Source organism: Kogia breviceps, chromosome 4 (genome assembly GCF_026419965.1).
Source record: "Kogia breviceps isolate mKogBre1 chromosome 4, mKogBre1 haplotype 1, whole genome shotgun sequence".
NCBI lineage: Eukaryota > Metazoa > Chordata > Mammalia > Artiodactyla > Physeteridae > Kogia > Kogia breviceps.
The window spans coordinates 104757527-104778444 of NC_081313.1; positions in this window are offsets into that span (position 1 = coordinate 104757527).

Consider the following 20918-nt stretch of genomic DNA (forward strand, 5'->3'; position numbering starts at 1 on the left):
CGCCTAGAGCCTGTGCTCCACAACAAGAGAAGCCACCGCAATGAGAAGCCCATGCACGGTAACAAAGAGTAGCCCCTGCTCGCGGAAACTAGAGAAAGCCCGCGGAGAAACAACTGTGTTGAATGTCACCAAAAACAAACAAACAAACAAAAAACACACAGATTCACTAACAGGAATTTTAAAAATTGATATTAATAACACTCGCCAACATTAATTTTCCTAAGAATTGCACATGTTTTGTTATCTTCTTTTTTATGTGCTTTCCCTCATTTTATTTATGTATAGAACCTAGAGGAACTACCCATATAAATATTTTTAGATCATTATGAATTACAGGTTATCCATTGCCATTCTCTCTAAAATCATTTGGTTGTAGGAAACTTCAAAGGATAAATAATACGTAATCTCCATCCCTTCCCACCCAATGGGCTCTCACTGAAATTCTTAACCTGTACCTTGAGGGCCTCTCACATCAGCTAGATGTGAGTCATTCTTGCTTCGGGGCATGGGTTCCATTATTGGCATGTTAAAGTTATAAAGCCACTGGTTGAGGTGAAGACTGAAAAATTCAGATACACATTCACAGTTCCCTACCCACCTCTCCCCACCCACCCCTTCTGACCTTCTGACCAAGTTAAGATTCCACTGGAGGAAAGAAGAGAGAAAGGGAAGATACCACACAGGAAGAGGTGGGTGGAGAAAGGCATCAGTGTTCAGCCTGAACAAGGAGGCCCAGTGTCAGCAGCCGGTCAGCTCCCAGAGGCCATCCAGTTTCTAGACACGTGAGGATGGTTCACTGCTCTGCTGGGTTGCCGTGTTAATTATCCTCATCTTGTCACTCTCCTTCTCCTCTCTGACACCCAGAGCAGTCAGCATGCCACACACTGCTTGTCTGTCAGCAATGACCAGCCTTTTTCCCAACAGAGGCTTTGCCACCTTCCACCCCACGGGGTCCATGAGTTCAGCTGGCCTTTCTGTGGCCATCATTGACAGCCCTCATCTGAGCAAGACTGGACCAGATACAAGGGAGGAGCCTTCTCCGACTGAGTGGGGTGTTGGGGAAACACTCCCCATTGCATCCCTAACTGGGGTTGGGCCATCTGGAGGGGGAAGAACTTAAGGACAGGAAAGGATGGAGGGGGTCTGCATTTACTTCTCAGCTCACATTTCAAAGACCACCAGGTAACTCTGCAAACTCTACCTCCAGAGATTGCACCCACGACCCTGGTCTCCAGGTAAGGTGGGGAGGAATGGCCAGTCCTGGATGTACCCTGTCTATCTGCATGTCAGTGAGTAAAACAGTTGTCTTCTTGCAGAGTGGCTAATTTAACATCAATAGTTTTGTTCTATGATTCAGTATTTTTTAAAGAAGTTTTCAAATGAAACCCTTTGCCTTTCTCTACTTTGAGCAAAATGAAATATTTCAAGTATAAAAACACCAAAGTTGGCCCCCCAAATTCTGTAATCTTCCCTTTAGGGCATTACATGTTGCATAAGGTTATGATTAGCTTGAGGCCAAATGTGATTTAAAAGACCAAAGAATGATGAAGTATGAAGTGATTTGTTTTGAACTAATAAACTAGTTTCAGCTGAATTATTAGTAAGATTTTTTTTTAATGACCAAAATAGGCTTTTAAAAAACCTAGAAATTTGAATATTTGTAAGAACTTGACAAATTCCACTTCCTATGCTAGACAGATATGCAAGCACTGGCAGTTCTGAGCACCGTAATCTGAGCACTGACCCTTTGCTCGTGTAACATTGATTTCTGAGGTTTAAACACTTACCGAAGCTAAACTTAAAATGGTAACAATTTAGTGCTTTGAAAAATCCGATAAGGTTTCTTACACATTGCTGACTCTTACTTTAATTTTAATCTTTTTCAGTCCCTTAAAGACTAAAAGCTGGGGGCTTCCCTGGTGGTGCAGTGGCTAAGAATCTGCCTGCCAATGCAGGAGACATGGATTTGAGCCCTGGTCTGGGAAGATCCTACAAGCTGCGAAGCAACGAAGCCCGTGTGCCACAACTACTGAGCTTGCACTGTAGAGCCCACGAGCCACAACTACTGAAGACTGTACGTCTAGAGCCGGTGCTCCACAACAAGAAGCCACCACAAAGAGAAGCCCGTTCACCACAATGAAGAGTAGCCACCGCTCTCTGCAACTAGAGAAAGCCTGCACACAGCAACAAAGACCCAATGCAACCAAAAATAAATAAATAAATAAATAAATAAATAATTTTTTAAAAAAACCCTAAAAGCTGAACTATAATTTTATATTTTGAATTAGACTTTGTAATCAGAAAGTAGCTATTTCCCTGACAGAATCTCAAATATTATTCTTTAAGCTTAATACAAATATTCTACTATATTCTCCTAAGAATCTATTGTTTTCAGAACTGAAATAGTAAAGATATTTCTAAACTGAATCTAAATTGGGGGTTTTCCTGGTGGTCCAGTGGGTAAGACTCCATGCTCCCAATTCAGGGGGCCTGGGTTCGATACTTGGTTGAGGAACTAGATCGCACATGCATGCTGCAACTAAAGATCCTGCATGCTACAACGAAGATCCCATGTGCTGCAACTAATACCTGCTGCAGCCAAAATAAATAATAAATGAATAAATAAATAAATATATATTTTAAAATAAATTGAACCTAAATTTTATGTGAAGACCAAAAAATGGCTGTAACTCTTATGCTGTTTCTTCATTTGCACAGCAAGGCATAATAATTGCTAAAACATTAGAGAAACTGGCATTTTAAAAGGTACTTAATCATTCTTTTATGAAAGGATACAACTCGTGACTGAAAAGTTAGATTGTTTTGAACCTGGAGACACAGACTTAATAATATTGGATGGACTATTTCCTCTGTTGCTAGAACTTACCCCTAAGGGCATTTGAGTCTCACAAGAGTACAGCAGCTGCCTTGAGCAAAGCAAAAGCAGGGTTTAGCAGTAGCTCATGTGAAAATGATTTAGGGAATGCAAGCAGCATTTATATCAGTATACACCCATTTTGAGGTTTCCACCAAAAAAACGACTATGATCTTGATCTGCATTAAGAGAAAAGCAGTGGTGACAGTTGCTCTCTCTCTACCCCAGAAACATGACATTCAGCTCTGGATGTCACGTCTCATAAGGAAAAGAGATAACTGCAAAGGTCTCAGAGAAATCAGGAGCATGAAGGGTCCTGACACATGTCACACAAGGAACAGTTGCACAAACAACTGAGCGTGTTTAGCTTTGAAAAATGATGTATCAGGCTGACTGCCTGTAAATTTTTGACGGGTATTTTGTGGGGGATGGATTAGATTTAACCCGTATTGCCTCAGGTTGTAGAACCAAAGAGTGAACATTACACCGAGACAAATTCAGGCTTAATCTTCAAGATACTATTTTATTAATGTTTCCAAACGTAGAATGAGGTGCTTCAGAAAAGAGTGAATCCCAGTCTTGAGCTCTGTTGAAGTAGGTTGGACAACTCCTGGAAAGAAGATTTAAATACTGGGTGTATCGTTAATAAGTCAATCTTTAAAGTCATCTCCAAAGTCCAAAGTGTAGATTCCAGGACCTCAGCACAACAGTATAAATGCCCAGTTCTCTTCAAAATGTAACTGAGGGGGCTCCCCTGGTGGCACAGTGTTTAGGAATTTGCGTGCCAATGCAGGGGACATGGGTTTGATCCCTGGTCTGGGAAGATTCCACATGCCGTGAAGCAACTAAGCCCATGCGTCACAACTACTGAGCCTGCGCTCTAGAGCCCGAGCCATGACTACTGAGGCCCGTGCTCCTAGAGCCTGAGCTCCGCAACAAGAGAAGCCATTGCAATGAGAAGCCCGTGCACCACAACGAAGAGTAGCCCCCGCTTGCCAATAGCGAAAGCCCCACGCAGTAACGAAGACCCAATTCAGCCAAAAAATAAATAAATTTTATAAAAATGGAACTGAGGTTACATATGATGATTTGGGGGTGCAAGCAATGCTTCCCACTTGCATATATCCTCAGATTATCAGCAAGCTCAATTTCTTTTTTTTAAAAAAAATTTTATTGGAGTATAGTTGATTTACAATGTTGTGTTAGTTTCAGGTGTACAACTGTAAGCTCAATTTCTATCCCTCGGCCCCCATGCCCCCAACCCCATTATGTTTGGGAACCTCTCAAAGTGCTGTTACCAAAACGAGTTTGTTTTGCCTGGTGCCCAGCAAGCCAAACGCTGAGACACCAAAGTTTGAAGCAAATAGAGTGTTTATTCACAAGGCAACCAAACAAGGAGAAGGGAAAACAAGTCTCAGATCTGCTTCTCCAAAGCCAAGGGGCTGGGGTACTTATGGGACAAAAAATACAGCAGCCGGGTCACTGAGTGGACACCTGCACATGCTCAGTTGGAGGGTTGGCAGTCCTAGCCCCTCTTACCCAGCTCAGCTGGAACTAGACACAGCTGACTCCAAATTCCCGGAAATCAACTCGAAAAAACATCTTTAGGCAATGTGCTGCTTGGAGGACATGCAAGTCTCAAAACGACCTTGATTAGTGAAGGCAGGTGAAACGGACTTGACGCAGGGTTTCAGTGCTTCTTCATTTCAAGGGGCAGTCCTCCTTGCTCATGTATCACTGCTGGAGCCAAAACTCAGATGCCCACCCTCCACTCCCCTCTTGTGCCTTGGAGACTTCCACATCTGAAGACAGTTGCTCTAGAGTAGAAGGAGCCTCCATGCTGCTATTGCTGTAGCCAGAGGGAAGTGGTATCCCAGCTGAAACCTAGGTAATCAAAGAGCTCTCTACTTACATCTGTTGCCATCACATGCCATGGCTAATCATGTCCAAAGCAACATGGCTGAAACTGTGGCTCACTAAAACAGACCCTTCTCACACTCTTGGCAGTTCTGCAAGGTGTTTTAAAGAGCAAGGAGGTGGGATATAGAGGGTGGGAGGGAGACGCAAGAGGGAGGGTATATGGGGATATATGTAGACATATAGCTGATTCACCTTGTTATACAGCAGAAACTAACACAACATTGTAAAGCAATTATACGCCAATAAAGATGTTTTTTTTAAAAAAAAGAGCAAGGAGGAGCAATACTCACCCTGGTCAGTTATAGAGCCCGAACTCCCAATTGAACAGCCTTTTAGACTCAAATCACCAGCTAAGTTCTGGCCTATATGTCCCCAAGACATATTCTCTTTATGTTATATTCGGCTGCCAGGAGAGATTTAATCAGGGAATGTGGAAAAACTTGATGCATTCCCATGAAGAGTGCTGCTAAAAAGGGAAAGGATTCCCATATCATGTTATCAAACCAAGTTAGGAGAATGGGAGCCACTTTGACCCCGACGACTCATTACGTTTATTCTGGATTTATTAGCCAACTGGGAAATTGCTGCTTAGTGGTTAGGACTGGGGCGTTCTGGGGCTGGTCTGCCTGGATTCACATCCCAGTCACATTACTGCTCAAAGCCTCTGCTTCCTCATCCTTGTATTAGAGATTATAACAGCATCTACCTCACTGGGCACTTGTGAAGATTAAATGAAATGATCCAGATAAAAACAAGGTTAAGAAAATAGAATTCAATACATTTTAGCTTGAAAACAGATTCGTGGGGACTTCCCTGGTGGCGCAGTGGTTAAGAATCTGCCTGCCAATGCAGGAGACACGGGTTCAAGTCCTGGCTGGGAAGATACCACATGCCACAGAGCAACTAAGCCTGCGAGCCACAACTATTGAGCCCATGTGCCACAACTCCTGAAGCCCACGCGCCTAGAGCTCGTGCTTTGCAACAAGAGAAGCCACCGCAAGGAGAAGCCCGCGCACCACAATGAAGAGTAGCCCCGGCTCGCCGCAACTAGAGAAAGCCCATGCACAGCAACGAAGACCCAGTGCAACCAAAAATAAGTTAATTAATTAATTAAAAACAAAACAAAAAACCCCAGATGCTTCTGGAGAAGATTTGCTGTGCTGGGAATCCTAAGATTCCCAGATACAACCTGGGAATACTTGAACAGAAGGCTCTCTGCTAAAAACTTACATTAGTAATTTAGGGAGTCATTTTCTACATTATCTAGTTATTTCCTTTTTCTTACTAACATCTTTTGGACTGTACTTCTTCTTTAGACTTATCTTTAGTATACCTGTACTCACATATCCTTGTACCTATAACAAGACTGCTGAACTCACAGGGGAAACAAAGCTTAAGATAGATCATCTTTGAAAAGCTTTTTTGGATTTGATCTAGTACTTGAACCAGACCTCTCCTGATAGGTCTCTCCCTATCACAATTCCCCCTTCAAGTGTGCTTTGTGTACCCTGGAATTCCCTGGACAAATTGCCTCAAGAAGCTCATTTTTGAGACCTGACTGACTGGGCCCCATCTTTGGTCCATTCTCCCAAGAATGGGCCACACCACTGGTGTGCTTGCTCTTAGCCCGGAGGGGTGGGCAAGCATGTGGATAGAGCTTGGACATGAGGATGACACGTTCCCACAGGTGCACACAAACTCCTATGGCCAGAATAGAGCTGGGAGAAGAGAGAGAAAGTAGATGGGCCATGCGGGGCCCAGAGCTGGGGCTGGATTGGCTCTTTCTCTTTCTCCAAGCTGGGGAGAGGAGGATGAGGAAAAGGAGGAAAAGGAGGACGAAGATGTAGAAAAGAGGAGTGGGGGGAAAAGGAGAAGAAAGAGAAAAAGATGGAGAAAAGAGGAGTGGGGAGAAAAGGAGAAGAAAGAGAAAGTAGTTTTAAGTTTCCTACTTAAAAGACAGACTACTTGTTGTCTATTGGGGCCAGGTCTAGTGTCTATTCTCTTGTCTAATTTCTTCCCTTTACACACACAAGTCTTTGTTTTCAGCCCTTGTTATTTTCTTAGGCCAAATCTCCAGAAGTAAACTGCTGAGACAAGGGTAAGAACATTTGTTAAGCCTTTTTTTTTGCGGTACGCGGGCCTCTCACTGTTGTGGACTCTCCCGTTGCGGAGCACAGGCTCTGGATGCGCAGGCTCAGCGGCCATGGCTCACGGGCCCAGCCGCTCTGCGGCATGTGGGATCTTCCCGGACCAGGGCACGAACCCGCGTTCCTTGCATCGGCAGGCGGACTCCCAACCACTGCGCCACCAGGGAAGCCCTGTTAAGCCTCTTAAGATATAAGATATATTATCAAGTTCTCCTGCTGCAGCTCCTGTGACCTGGTATGTGGTGCTCTCTCCTAGACTTGATTCAGGCCTTCTACTGGCCACTCAGCTTGCCTTGCCTGTGCCCTGTTCACAAGACTTTTGTGAGATAAAAGCTGTTCCCTGACACCTTCCCCCTAAAACACTCTAGAGACTCCTGTGGTAGATGAGCATAGAGATCACCTTGCCATATTGCTGGCCTTAATGGGATTGTTTTCTTGTGTTTTACCATTAAATAGAATGTTGACTTTTGGTTTGAGATATACACTTTTTAAGGCAGGTCAAGAAGATATTCATCTTGGACTAGTCAAAATTCTTGGTTTCAAAATCCCAAACAGAAAAAAAAAAAAAAAATCCCAAACAGAATCTGGGTAACTTATGGGAAGAAAATTTTGGAAGCCTATTTGATAGCCCATGGAATCTCTGCGAAAGCTGAAGTTCCAAACTCAGCTCATAAGAACAAGAAAGATTAGGAATTATAAAATTGGGGGTTCTTTTGAAATTTGGGGTTTTGCTTATTTCTGGACTGAGAAACATCCAGTAATAAATCTCCAGTTTGCAAATATGAGTTCATCTGGTCCCAGTATCCATCTGATATTTGACTCTTCACTGCAACATTCCTATCAAGTGGAGATCAATTAGCCTCTGTCTAAATGCCAGTAATGGTCTTGCCAATTTTCTTTGACTTCCTATAGCATTTACCCATCGTTACTAGTTTTATGTCTTGGGTTATCGGAATAAACCCAATGCATTCTGTTCCCTCTACCAAGAATGCTTTTTTCCCACTTTCAAAAGAAACAATAATACTGACCTTTTAAATGTAAAATAAAATTATATCTGTTCTAAAAGAAAAAAAATGCTGGGAAGCCAGACTGCAGACAAAATTAGGCCCCAAGAGGAGTCGGGTTGAGACTGCCTACTGCCACCCCTACAGACCCTGAACACTGCCTGTCTGCTGCCATCAGACGGTCTATTCACCTGTACTTCTTTGCATTACCCACTTCTGACTCAGAGTACCAGGTGAGGGTCTCTGGTTGACCAGGTTTGGGTTGGTGCTTGCACTGTGTCTCCCAGGGTCAGGAAAAGCAAGTGCCTGGCTTTTCTAGTGGGACCCCGTGTCCCACCAAGATTCACACAAACTCCATACCCCAGAATAGGAAGCTGATGCTGGTTAGCTAAAAATATAAATGACAAGTGTCTACCACTCATATATTCTTTTTTTTTTTTTTTTTTTTTTTTTTTTGCGGTATGCGGGCCTCTCACTGTTGTGGCCTCTCCCGTTGCAGAGCACAGGCTCCGGACGCGCAGGCGCAGCGGCCATGGCTCACGGGCTTAGTTGCTCTGCGGCATGTGGGATCTTCCCGGACCAGGGCACGAACCCGTGTCTCCTGCATCGGCAGGCGGATTCTCAACCACTGCGCCACCAGGGAAGCCCTACCACTCATATATTCTGACTTTACTAAAAAATTTCACCAGGACTTAATACTGATTATCTTTCCAGCATTTGAAATGACCATATGATTTTTTTTGCTTCAGACCTATTACTATAGTAAATATATTAATAGATTTCACTGAACTATCTTTCCAATTTTGGAATAAAACCCACTTAGTTGTGATATTGTATTCTTTTAATGTACAGCTGGATTCTATTTGCTAATATTTCATTTAGGATTTCATGGTTAATTCATAGGTGAGGTTGGTGTGCATAATCCTTTTCAGGATTTGATATTCATATTTTGATTCCATTATAAAATACTTTACATGATTTCCCTCTCTATCCTCTGGAACAGTTTAAGTACTTGCAAACACTTATATATTACATACCATGTACTTCTAAGGGTGTTACATGTATTAATTAATTTAATCTCTGCAACAACCATATGAAATAAGAACCGTTATTTCCATTTTACACAAGGATAAATTGGGAGAGTGATTTAGTAACTTGCCCAAGGCCACAATGGTAATCAGCATCGGGATGACATGTTCATTGAAAATTAGAAAGATTTTACCTGCAAGATATATCCAGGAATGGTATTTACTTGGTTAAGGAGCTCTTTTAAAATTTAAAAAATAAATTCCAAAACAGGGGGTCTCACAGTGTGGTCTTCAGATCAGCAGCATCAACATCGCTTAGAAAGAGACCTGCTGAATCAGAAACACTGGGGTGGTCCCCAGCAATCTGTGTTTTAACAAGCTCTCCAGATGTTTCTGATACATGTTAAAGTTTAAGAACCAATGAGCCAGAAATATAACCATATTAGTCAAACATTCAACGGAACCTGGCTGAACCAAAAGGTAAGGGCAGATCTGAATTTGGAATCTTCAGGAATGTCTTTTGGTTTTGTCTATGTAAAAAGCTCTTCCTTTGTGGAACTCGTTTTCTCCCACAGCAATCGTGTGATTTTGGTGGGGCTGCTAAAACCAGGACCCTGTTCCACAGTGGGCACAGAACATTCCTGATATCCTGCTTACCTGGCTTTAGTAGGCAAAGGCATGCAACCCAAGTCAGGCCAATGAAAATCCCTCTGGGATTTTACATTTAGAGTTGGAGGGGAAAGTGCTTTGCTTTTCGCATTGTGGAGGTAGGGGAAGATGTTAACTGGGGGACATCGTCTGATAATTTGCCTGCCATGTGGAAAAAGCCCACCTGCACAGAAGAGAATAGGTTGAGAACAGTGAAAAAGCATAGTTGAGAGACCTGACAAGTTCATCCGAGACCTTGGATCTGTCATCCTGAAACCAGCCATAACCCGAAATTACCAGTTACAGAAAACTTACCAGTAAGTTTTTTTATTTACTGGTAATACCAGAAATTACCAGTAAACTCTCTTATGCTCAGATAATTTTACATTGGGTTTCTGTCACTTGCAAAGGAAAGCATTCTGCTTAGTACAGTAGAGGCGGGGAGTGTATGGAGGGTGTTAACGTATTTCATAATCACAATATTTTAATTTTCAAATCTACTAGTATTTTGGCAACACCAAAGGGCTTATCTAAATTATGCTTTTATGCTACTTCATACCTTAAGCATTGTGTAACTAAGGTAATTTGCTTTTTGTATATTGTTGGTCCATAAACTTGCAATTTTTTTTGAACCCAAGCCATTATTTCCATCTGTCACCAGTGAGCTATGATACTTTATTTCCCTGCAGCTGGCAGCTGCTACAGAAAACATCTAGTCTAAACTGTGGACTCCTTTGGGAGTTTGTTCACTTGGAAGAAAACTGAACAGGGCAAACCTTGGCAGCTCTCTTTCCTCTGTTTGGCTTAACCAAAAAGAAACCCTAACACGTAGGAAGCACTCAATAAATATTTATTGAATACATGAAATAGAACTCGGTAGAAACTTAACAATTAAAAATGAAAAACACTGCAGCTAAATTTAGTATCCATGCATGAATTTAGGAAATTTATTCACTTTGGCAAATGTTAAGTATCAGGGGTGAGTGTAGTTACAGTAACAGAGATTGGATCATGGTGTCTTGAAGCCTTAGACAGGAACAACCAGGACACCTGCGCTTCACAGCCCAGCGTCTGGGCTTGTCAGGTGGGAGGTGAACTATAATCATTCAGCCTGAGCTGCTTATCTCTGACCCAACTTCACCCTCGCAGCTGTCCAAGTGGATTACTGTATTGTCTTGGCTCCTAGCCGAGGCTGGCTTAGATGCGTATTTTTGAAATGTTTATGGCTGGTGAGATTCCAGCCTGAGTGGTGTTAAGCATTTACTCCGCTGAGATATCATTCCTAATGGGATATACATTCCAGTGAAAAGGAAGCTCAGGGAGACGTATTTATTCCCATTGGAGTACTAGAAAGATTCCTTTCACAGTTGTGGTTTTCTTTGGGTTTCTGGCATTTTTGAAAATTGGCCTTGTTAACAATTAGGTCTCCCGGCAAATTCATTTGTTTTTTCCCTAAAAGCAAATTTATTTAACCTCCAAATATAAGTATCCTTTGGCTACCTGAGTCTAAAAAGTAGATGATTTAAAAAATGAGCCCTTTGGGCTTCCCTGGTGGCGCAGTGGTTGAGAATCCGCCTGCTGATGCAGGGGACACGGGTTCATGCCCCGGTCCGGGAAGATCCCACATGCCGTGGAGCGGCTGGGCCCGTGAGCCATGGCCGCTGAGCCTGCGCGTCCGGAGCCTGTGCTTCGCAACGGGAGAGGCCACAACAGTGAGAGGCCCGCGTATCGCAAAAAAAAAAAAAAAAAAAAAAAAAAAAAAAAAAAAAAGAGCCCTTTGAAAAAATCCGTAACTGAAACTTTTATATTTCCCAGATGTAATTTGCTAATCCTTTCAGGGCATTCTGGACATTCATAGAAAAGAAAAGAATATGTCTCATGGTTTTTTTTTTTTTTTTTTGGTATGCGGGCCTCTCACTGTTGTGGCCTCTCCCGTTGCGGAGCACAGGCTCCGGACGCGCAGGCCCAGCGGCCATGGCTCACGGGCTCAGCCGCTCCGCGGCATGTGGGATCCTCCCGGACCAGGGCACGAACCCGTGTCTCCTGCATCGGCAGGCGGATTCTCAACCACTGCGCCACCAGGAAAGCCCTGTCTCATGTTTTGAATCAATTTGTTTTTAAAAAATTTTGATGAATTGATGCTGCCAGTAAATCAACACTTTAGTCTGCTTTTGATGTTTCCTTTGGGTCGTTCCTTTAAATATCCTAAGGTTTTAATTCTAAATGGATTTAATTAACTGAAAGATTCCAAATTTTTTTTTTTTTTTTTGCGGTACGCGGGACTGTCACCGCTGTGGCCTCTCCCGCAGTGGAGCACAGGCTCCGGACATGCAGGCCCAGTGGCCATGGCTCACGGGCCCAGCCGCTCTGCGACATGTGGGATCCTCCCAGACCGGAGCACGAACCCGTGTCCCCTGCATCGGCAGGCAGACTCTCAACCACTGCATCACCAGGGAAGTCCCATGATAATATTTTTGAAGTGCCTTAGTCATTTACTTTGCATAGTGTCCTTCAGTTTGGGTTTGCCTAGTGTTTCCTTAAGATTAAAATCAGACTAGGGAGCTTCCTGCTCACCGCAACTAGAGAAAGCCCACGTGCAGCAACGAAGACCCAGTGCAGAAAAAATAAATAAATTTTAAAAATATATATTATCATGAAAGGGGAAAAAAAGAGGAACTGTTCCTGATTAAAGGAGCCTAAATACACAAAACAACTGAAAGCAATACATGATCTAGGATTTTCTCTTGCTATAAAAGCCATTATTCTGACAATTGGAAAAATCTGAATAAGATCTGTAGATCAGTTTTATTCACATGTATCAACTACCTTTTGGAATCCCTTTCAGCTCTTCTTAACACAATAAAAGGTATTTTAAAGAAATCTATGTTTAATTTGTAATTTTTGTGTTAAATAGTGTGATTTTTTTTTTTAAATCTTACTTTTTAAAAGGTAAGGTCTGAGTTATTCACTCACAAAGAGCCTGACAGTGTTCATTAGAAATAGCTAAGAGCAAAGGCGGAGCATCCAAAAGAGCTGGGCAGGGCTGATCTATTGAAACTTCTGGTCCTGCTGGTCTCAGGGTCAGGTTGGGGATGAGCACTTTTCACCCCCAGCTACAGTGTATGGATCCAGTCCCTCCAAGAGAGCACCATCCGGGGAGGTGTGTCTAAAATGAATTATCAGAGCGAGCAAGTGGCCCAAGGCAGGAACTGGGAGAGGTATAGAGCCAGGGAAGTCAGATGCCAGAGAAGGTAAGAATAAAGAAGGCGTCCAATACAGCAGAGGAATGAGAAACTTCTGGAGCAATTTCAGAGGCTTTAGTAATTGCCTAAAGCAGAGCTTTACATTCTACTAACAGAATGTTGCTTGGTCAGGCAGAATGCTTTGGAATGTTCCAGAATAGAACACATAGGAAGAATAAGAAAATTTAAAAGAGGTTTTGAGGTCAATGTCACAAAACATAGGGTAGAATGGAGCAGAGGCAAGTGGCTCTGACAAACCAAAAAAGAATTAGATTCAGTTATTTGAGAGAGCTGATTGAGTCAGTAACTTCTAATAAGTTTGGAAAAATAGTGTTTATGTAGGTTTAAAGCTCTTGAACTCAGCTTGACAGCTAGTATACATAATTAAAGGAGTGCATCTATTGGATATTTATATTTGAAGTAAAATTTTTTTCTTAAAAATCTTTTAACTTTGTCATCATCCTTGGTATTATGTGACAAAGTTTTAAAAAGGAACTGACTTCTATTTTGTAATAGTACATATCTATGTAAAATACTCTGTAAGAAGAGGTGTTGTTTTTGTTTTCTTAGTTTATGTTCCCAAAGCTTTCCATGCCCAAAAGGGAGTGCCTGTGACATGGTTCAGAAGACACCCATGATCATTTGGTAAATGTATAAAGAGAGAAGGCCAACAGCATTTTTAGAGCATGCCTAAACCTCCCCGGTATGTGTCAGACACTTTATTTTGGCAAATTAGAGCTTGTATATTTCCATGATAAATAATGTGATTCTGTTTGTTTCTCAACTACTTAAAGAAAGGTGAAATTGTCTACTCCCCCAAATCAAACAAAGTCCAATCTGCAGAAACAGATCTACAGGATTATTTTTTAATTGTCTTAACAAAATATAAATGTCATCAGAGAGCTGTATCAATTTGGTTGTGTTGAGGTGGGATTTACAGAAAATCCCTCAAACATGGCCACTTGTATAATCTGCTTGAGTGAAGAATTTGGGCTTCCCTGGTGGCACAATGGTTAAGAATCTGCCTGCTAATGCAGGGGACACGGGTTTGAGCCCTGGTCCGGGAAGATCCTACATGCCGCGGAGCAAACTAAGCCTGTGCGCCACCAACTACTGAGCCTGCACTCTAGAGCCTGTGAGCCACAACTACTGAGCCCATGTGCCACAACTACTGAAGCCCACGCACCTAGAGCCCGTGCTTCCAACAAAAGAAGCCACCACAATGAGAAGCCCGTGCACTGCAACGAAGAGTAGCCCCTGCTCGCGGCAACTAAAGAAAGCCCGCGCACAGCAGCGAAGACCCAACGCAGACAAAAATGAAATAAGTAAAAATGAAATAAATTTTTAAAAATTCAACAAAAAATCTGAGTAGGTACTTGGGGCAGAAATTCCACAGATTTCTCAGTGCACTATATCAGGAAGGACATGATGTCAATTTGTTCTCTACCTAATGATTTAAAGTTTTATCCCTGGATAAGAAGCTGTTTGCCAGTTTTCTCCACTGTAAGGTAACTAATTTTTCTCTTAGCAATTAAGAAGCATATTGTAGGGACCTACGTGTCTCAACCGCCAAGCCCAAGCTCCTCTTGGGCCAGGTGGGAAGCTTAAGGGTGCATAGGGAGCCGCTCCCACAGCCTACCTGCTTCTCTGCCCCGCCCAGCCTGCGCCCCGAGGTCTCAGCCCCGCCGGCCCCTCAGGGTCCTCCACCTTCCTTAGCTTTCTAGGCGCTCTGCTTCTCCACGCTGCCCCGCCTGTGCTGTCATTTGTCCTTCTGTAAGTGGTTGCATAACGGTCAGTAGACTGCTCACTTCTTGGGGGCAGGATTGGGTTTTATTTATTTTTGTGTCTTGGAATGTGTTAATTTGTTGCTTTTTTCAGTGAATGGGTGTTTAGGTAGGGAGAGACCCAGGAAAAGTGATTTGCTTGGCTTTCAGTGCTCGCGTCATGTCACTGGGCCTCTAGACTTACTGAATAGTGAAATGTAAAATCAGCTCTTTTGAAAGATAACAATAAAGATGTAAATGCCTCTTGCTTTTAAATCAAACAATTTACTTGACCAGGTATTCCAATCCTGGAGTTTTATTTTTTTTTTACAAAGGCGTAGAGAGGTTAAAGGATCCCCAAGATGAAGCACAGCTGGCACTATAAACTCAAGATTCCGAGTCCAGGACTTCCTCACAGTGCTAAATTCCTTTTGGTCTTCTCCAGCCCTTTACAGACACAAAGTAGGATGGATAAATTTCATGACCCTGGAAAGATTTTAACAGCAAATTAAGGTTGCTCCACTCTTTTTTTTTTTTTTTTTGGCCACACTGACCCATGTGTGGGATCTTATTTCCCTGACCAGGGATCGAACCCATGCCCCCTGCAGTGGAAGTGCAGAATCTTAACCACTGAATAGCCAGGGAAGTACCCCCCCACCTTTTTTTTTTAATTGGGGTAAAATTCACATAACATGAACTTAATTATTAACGATTTTAAAGTGTACAGTTCAATGGCATTTGCTGTATTAGGTTTTTGTTTCTTGTTTTCTTACTTAAAAAATATCACATGTGAGATCCCATTTTACCTGGTCCCACTTAAACTTCAGATAGAGTTATTTTCAGAGGCAGATTAGTGAAAGCCTGTGTAGAGAAGGAATGAAGTCAGCACTCCTGCTGCCCCCCTCCTCTCACGAAAACTACAGGGCGGGAGAGACGCTGCTGAGTTAAACCCTTCAGTAGACACTTGCCAAAGACAATAAATGTCACTCTTCCGAGCGCACTGTTTTATTATGAAGGGTTGGGTTTTTTGTTTTTTGTCTTTTTATTCTCCCTGTTATGCCTTAGGTGCCAAAAGAACGGAGGGAAAAATCCTAGCAGCTTTGATGACAGTTTTGGTTTGACTCATCACCCAACAGATGAGAGTGGGGTGGTGACTATTTAGGAAGCTCTGTGGAGGTGGGAGTGGTCTGACTCTCATCCAGTCACTGCAGTTCCAGTGGGTTCCACCTCTCACCTGAGGCTTTCCTTGAAATCTCCAGCCCCACCACCCCTTCTCTGGGGACTACTCATCTGGTTCCAAGTGCAGAGCTCTGAGTTTTTGAGTGGTCTTTTCATATATCTTGTTCAGGTGCTACAGTTTGACTGAAGACTCTATTTTTGAAATCTCTTTGTACTTGCCAAACTTACTACTTTTTCTTTTTTAAAAAATTTTTATTTATTTTTGGCTGCATTGGTCTTCGTTGCTGCACGCAGGTTTTCTCTAGTTGTGGCAAGCGGGGGCTACTCTTCGTTGCAGTGTGCGGGCTTCTCATTGCTGTGACTTCTCTCGTTGCGGAGCACGGGCTCTAGGTGTGTGGGCTTCAGTAGTTGTGGCACGCAGGCTTGGTAGTTGTGGCTCGTGGGTTCTAGAGCACAGGCTCAGTAGTTGTGATGCACGGGCTTAGTTGCTCTGAGTATGTGAGATCTTCCCGGACCAGGGATCGAACCCATGTCCCCTGCATTGGCAGGTGGATTCTTAACCACTGCACCACCAGGGACGTCCTAGTTTTTCTTTAATTTGATAAATATGTGTTGTGATATGTCTTAAGTTCTTTCCCTGGGCATGAAATTTGTCTGTATTGCATGGAATCTAAAGTATAAGTCCACATGGTTCTTACTCCCTTTGAGAACTAAATTCTAATAGGAAAGATAAATAAGATATGTTCATTTGACAAATATTTATTGAGCTTCCTTCCTAATAGCCCACATGATGGCAGGTGCCAGGGATGCAAAGATGAATTGAATGGCACTCAAGGACTCATTCACAGCGTGATGAGAATTGACTGTTTGGGCTGACAATAAGTTCACTCCTGAACTTAACCAGGGGACCCCTAGAACATGTTTGAATTTCTCATTTAGACCAGGGAAGGTGTGGTCTTATAAGACATCTTCACAAAAAGGTAGGCCTAAGAATTCTTTTAATATCTTCTCTTATAAACAATTACTTGAGTGATAAAGAACGTTAATGAACTGGTGGGAGGGGGTGAAGGTCAATAAAAGGATATTCTAGTTAGGGACAGATTAGGACTCTAACTCAAATCACCATGTCTAATCTTACCCAACACTGCCCTCAGTTTTAGGCCATTTATTTTTGGGCAAAAAAGGAGATCAGATAAATTCTATGATGCCTATTTGTGCCCTCAGTGGAGATTTTTCAGGTACAGAAAGATAGTGCTGCTTCCACAAGAAAGGGGTGGGCCTGGGAGGAACAGAACCGTGCAATTAGTTTTCATGAGAGAGATCCTGAAGAAGAACCCAGAGGTGCTTGCTCTGATTTTAGTTTAACTGGAAACACACCCTGAATGTTAGACAAAGCCAAAATGGTTCTTTCATCTGACCTTGAGAAGAAGTAAAGACTCTGGATTTAATTACATTGCCCACACTCACACTAAACAATATGCACCTATTAATTCTCGCAGAGTTAACTGGGCCTATGAAAGAATATAATCCAGCCCAGTGAATGTGGCAGTACAGGATACTATGTATTTTGTGGCTGCTACTGTAGCCTGCATGTGTTGGTAAGAGTTGTGCTCTATTTCCTGCTTTTTAAAATTTGTTTGAAACGTCACTGCCATGTTATGACTTAAGACTTTTAAATCCTGAGTAGGTGAGCAAGGACATTTATATCTGGTGCTTAAGCCAAAATGAAGACTCTCCTTTGGTCATAGGAAATTGAATGGCTTTTAGTGATAGTTCACAAATAGTCTTCTGTGTGATGCTGGGATTCTGAAAGGAAGTCTAACAGACTTTTTTTTTTTAAAGTTAGTGTTCAAGTTAACAAGCCCCACATTTCCCCACAAATTCCTTAAATCATTTTCTCTCATACTGCTTTAACCTACTTCAAATAATTTGGGGTTCTTCAGAAAGGACAGTGTCAGGTAATGTCAGTGTCAGATGGAAGATGGAAGATGAGTCTATGATCTTCATTCTACCATAAACCATAAATTCCAGGTTAGCACTGAAATAATGTCATATTAAATATGTGTGTTGTGTTGTGTTAAATTGAATTTCCTCTGTTTACAAGTGAGCAAAAACAAAGAACTTAAGCAAAAAAATGCTGAAGGGTGGAGGCCCTTGTGGGAGAATACTCGAGCATGGGCTTGAATGCAGGGAAGAGTGGGTAGCAGCATAATCAGGGCATCTCTGGGGACCTCGGTGAACCCAGACACAGTCAGAGACTTTCTCCTTAGAGGGCTTGCTGCCTCAAACACTTCTTGGTCAAAATGTACTTCCTGGAGAAGAGAAGCTGATTGTCCCTCTTTGCTTAGGGTTCTGCTCTGGACTGGTCAACTATTCTCGTAGGACAGAAACAAGACTTAGGATAACCCACTCATCTGGGGCCAGTGGGAAGTTCTTTTTTTTTTTTAATTGTTTATTTAATTAATTTATTTATTTTGGCTGCGTTGGGTCTTCATTGCTTTGTGTGGGCTTTCTCTAGTTGCAGCGAGCGGGGGCTACTCTTAGTTGTGGTGCACGGGTTTCTCTTTGCGGTGGCTTCTCTTGTTGGCAGAGCACAGGCTCTAGGCATGCAGGCTTCAGTAGTTGTGGCGCACGGGCTCTAGAGCACAGGCTCAGTAGTTGTGGTGCATGGGCTTAGTTGTTCCGTGGCATGTGGGATCTTCCCCGACCAGGGCTCGAATCCATGTCCCCTGCATTAGCAGGCGGATTCTTAACCCCTGAGCCACCAGGGAAGCCCAAGTGGGAAGTTCTTAAGGAGAATGGCGGTGAGGGAGGCAGGGACGGGGGGTAGGGAGGGTTGGGGAGCAGTCCACTGCCTACCACATATGGAGTTTAATATAATAACCATGTATTACAGTTAAAGGCAAGCTTTGTTTATTTTCCATAGCAGAGAGGTGAACACATTAAATGATCTGTTCTTTCCTAATACTCTATTTTCAAGACTTTACAAAATTAAGGCTTAGTGCAGTGATGTGAGTCAGAGGCGTGACCAATGGAAAATAGAGGATGAGTCTGGCATCTCGATATGCAGTGGAAGATATGTGAGAGGCAAACAACTTGCAGTTACTATAAACATACAATCAAAGACAGATCTCTTATTTAATTAGCTTTTTAAAAAAAATTGTATTATTATTTGGCTGCTTCGGGTCTTAGCTGCGGCATGTGGGATCTTCGTTGTGGCATGCGGGATCTTTCACTGCGCCACGTGGGCTCTTCATTGCAGTACGTGGGCTTCTCTAGTTACGGCGTGGGCTTCCCTCTAGTTGTGGTGCAGGGGTTCTAGGGTGCGTGAGCTCAGTAGTTGTGGTGCGTGAGCTTAGTTGCCCCGTGGCATGTGGGATCTTCCCCGACCAGGAATGGAACCTGTGTACCCTGCATTGGAAGGCAGATTCTTAACCACTGGACCACCAGGGAATTCCCTAATTAGCTGTAAAAATAGAATTAAAAAAAATTTTTAAAGGTCTAAAATGTATCATTATTGTTCTATGCCACAGATGTTAATTGGCTTCTATTCTTGAATATGTGTATATACATATAGACACGTGTACATATATTTTAACATCACTGTCTTTCATCACACCCAAAACTTATGCTATGGGCTTCCCTGGTGGCACAGAGGTTAAGAAACCGCCTGCCAATTCAGGGGATAGGGGTTCGGGCCCTGGTCCGGGAAGATCCCACATGCCACAGAGCAACTAAGTCTGTGCGCCACAACCACTGAGCCTGCTCTCTAGAGCCCGCGAGCCACAACTACTGAGCCCATGTGCCACAACTACTGAAGCCCACGCACCTAGAACCCACGCTCTGCAACAAGAGAAACCACCGCAATGAGAAGCCCACTCACCGCAAGGAGGAGTAGCCCCTGCTCGCTGCAACTAGAGAAAGCCTGTGCACGGCAATGAAGACCCAACGTAGCCAAAAATAAATAAATAAATAAAATAAATTAATTTAAAAAAACCTTAAAAATTATGCTATCTACAGTCTTTTTAAATATACAGATGGAAAACCATAATTAACAATGCCTATATTATGTAAATGTAAATATAGCTGTTGGAGTCACTAGTTTGGTAGCCTGTGCTTGTTTAAAGACCCTTTTTTTTTTTTGTCTCACACAAATGTCCTGTTTCCCATAGCTATATGATACATTGGACATGATACATCTAATGCAAGTCCTGAGGTGAAAAGACTGTCAAAATGTTTTTCTGGAAATCCAGAGAACGGCTCAGCATGCCTGCAATGACCCCAGATTTGAACACTTCATTACTAGGAACGGGATTGTGTCAGCCCCTCTCCATCCCCAGTTCCTGGTGCTGTTAGAAACTGTGAACGAGGCTGAGAATGTACAGATAGCTTCCTGCTTGGTTAATAAGTTGTCTTCATTTCTAGAGACACATATAAGAAAATGTTTCTCCCTCTCCCAGAACTTAATATACATGGGAGTCCTGGAAATCCTCATTCCAGACGGCAACAAACACTATATTTCACATAAATAAAGATGTCGTTTCTTGAACTATTTATCTCATCATCGCATTGGCTGGGATTTTTTTTTTTATAGTTCTCTAAAAAAATTAACCTTGGGGGCTTCCCTGGGGGCTTCCCTGGGGGCGCAGTGGTTGAGAATCCGCCTGCTGATGCAGGGGACACGGGTTCGTGCCCCGGTCCGGGAAGATCCCACATGTCGCGGAAAGGCTGGGCCCGTGAAGCATGGCCGCTGAGCCTGCGCGTCTGGAGCCTGTGCTCTGCAACGGGAGAGGCCACAACAGTGAGAGGCCCGCGTACCGCAAAAAAAAAAAAAAAAATTAGCTTTGGGGTTTTTTCCTTTTTTCCCCATTATTTAGTAATAGAAAAGGTACCTATTTTATTCCCTCTGTCAGCCTCAACCCACAGACTGTGAAAACACATTAGTCATGCAATTTACACCTCTGAAAGAAAACAAAACACCGAATAGAAAAAAAAAAAAAATCTATCAAAGCAAATTCAATGATTCTTAGATCATCAGATTTTTCCAAACAAAGTTGACATGTTTGTACCTCAACCACCAGACTGAAATCGCAGAAATCTGGGGTAACAAAG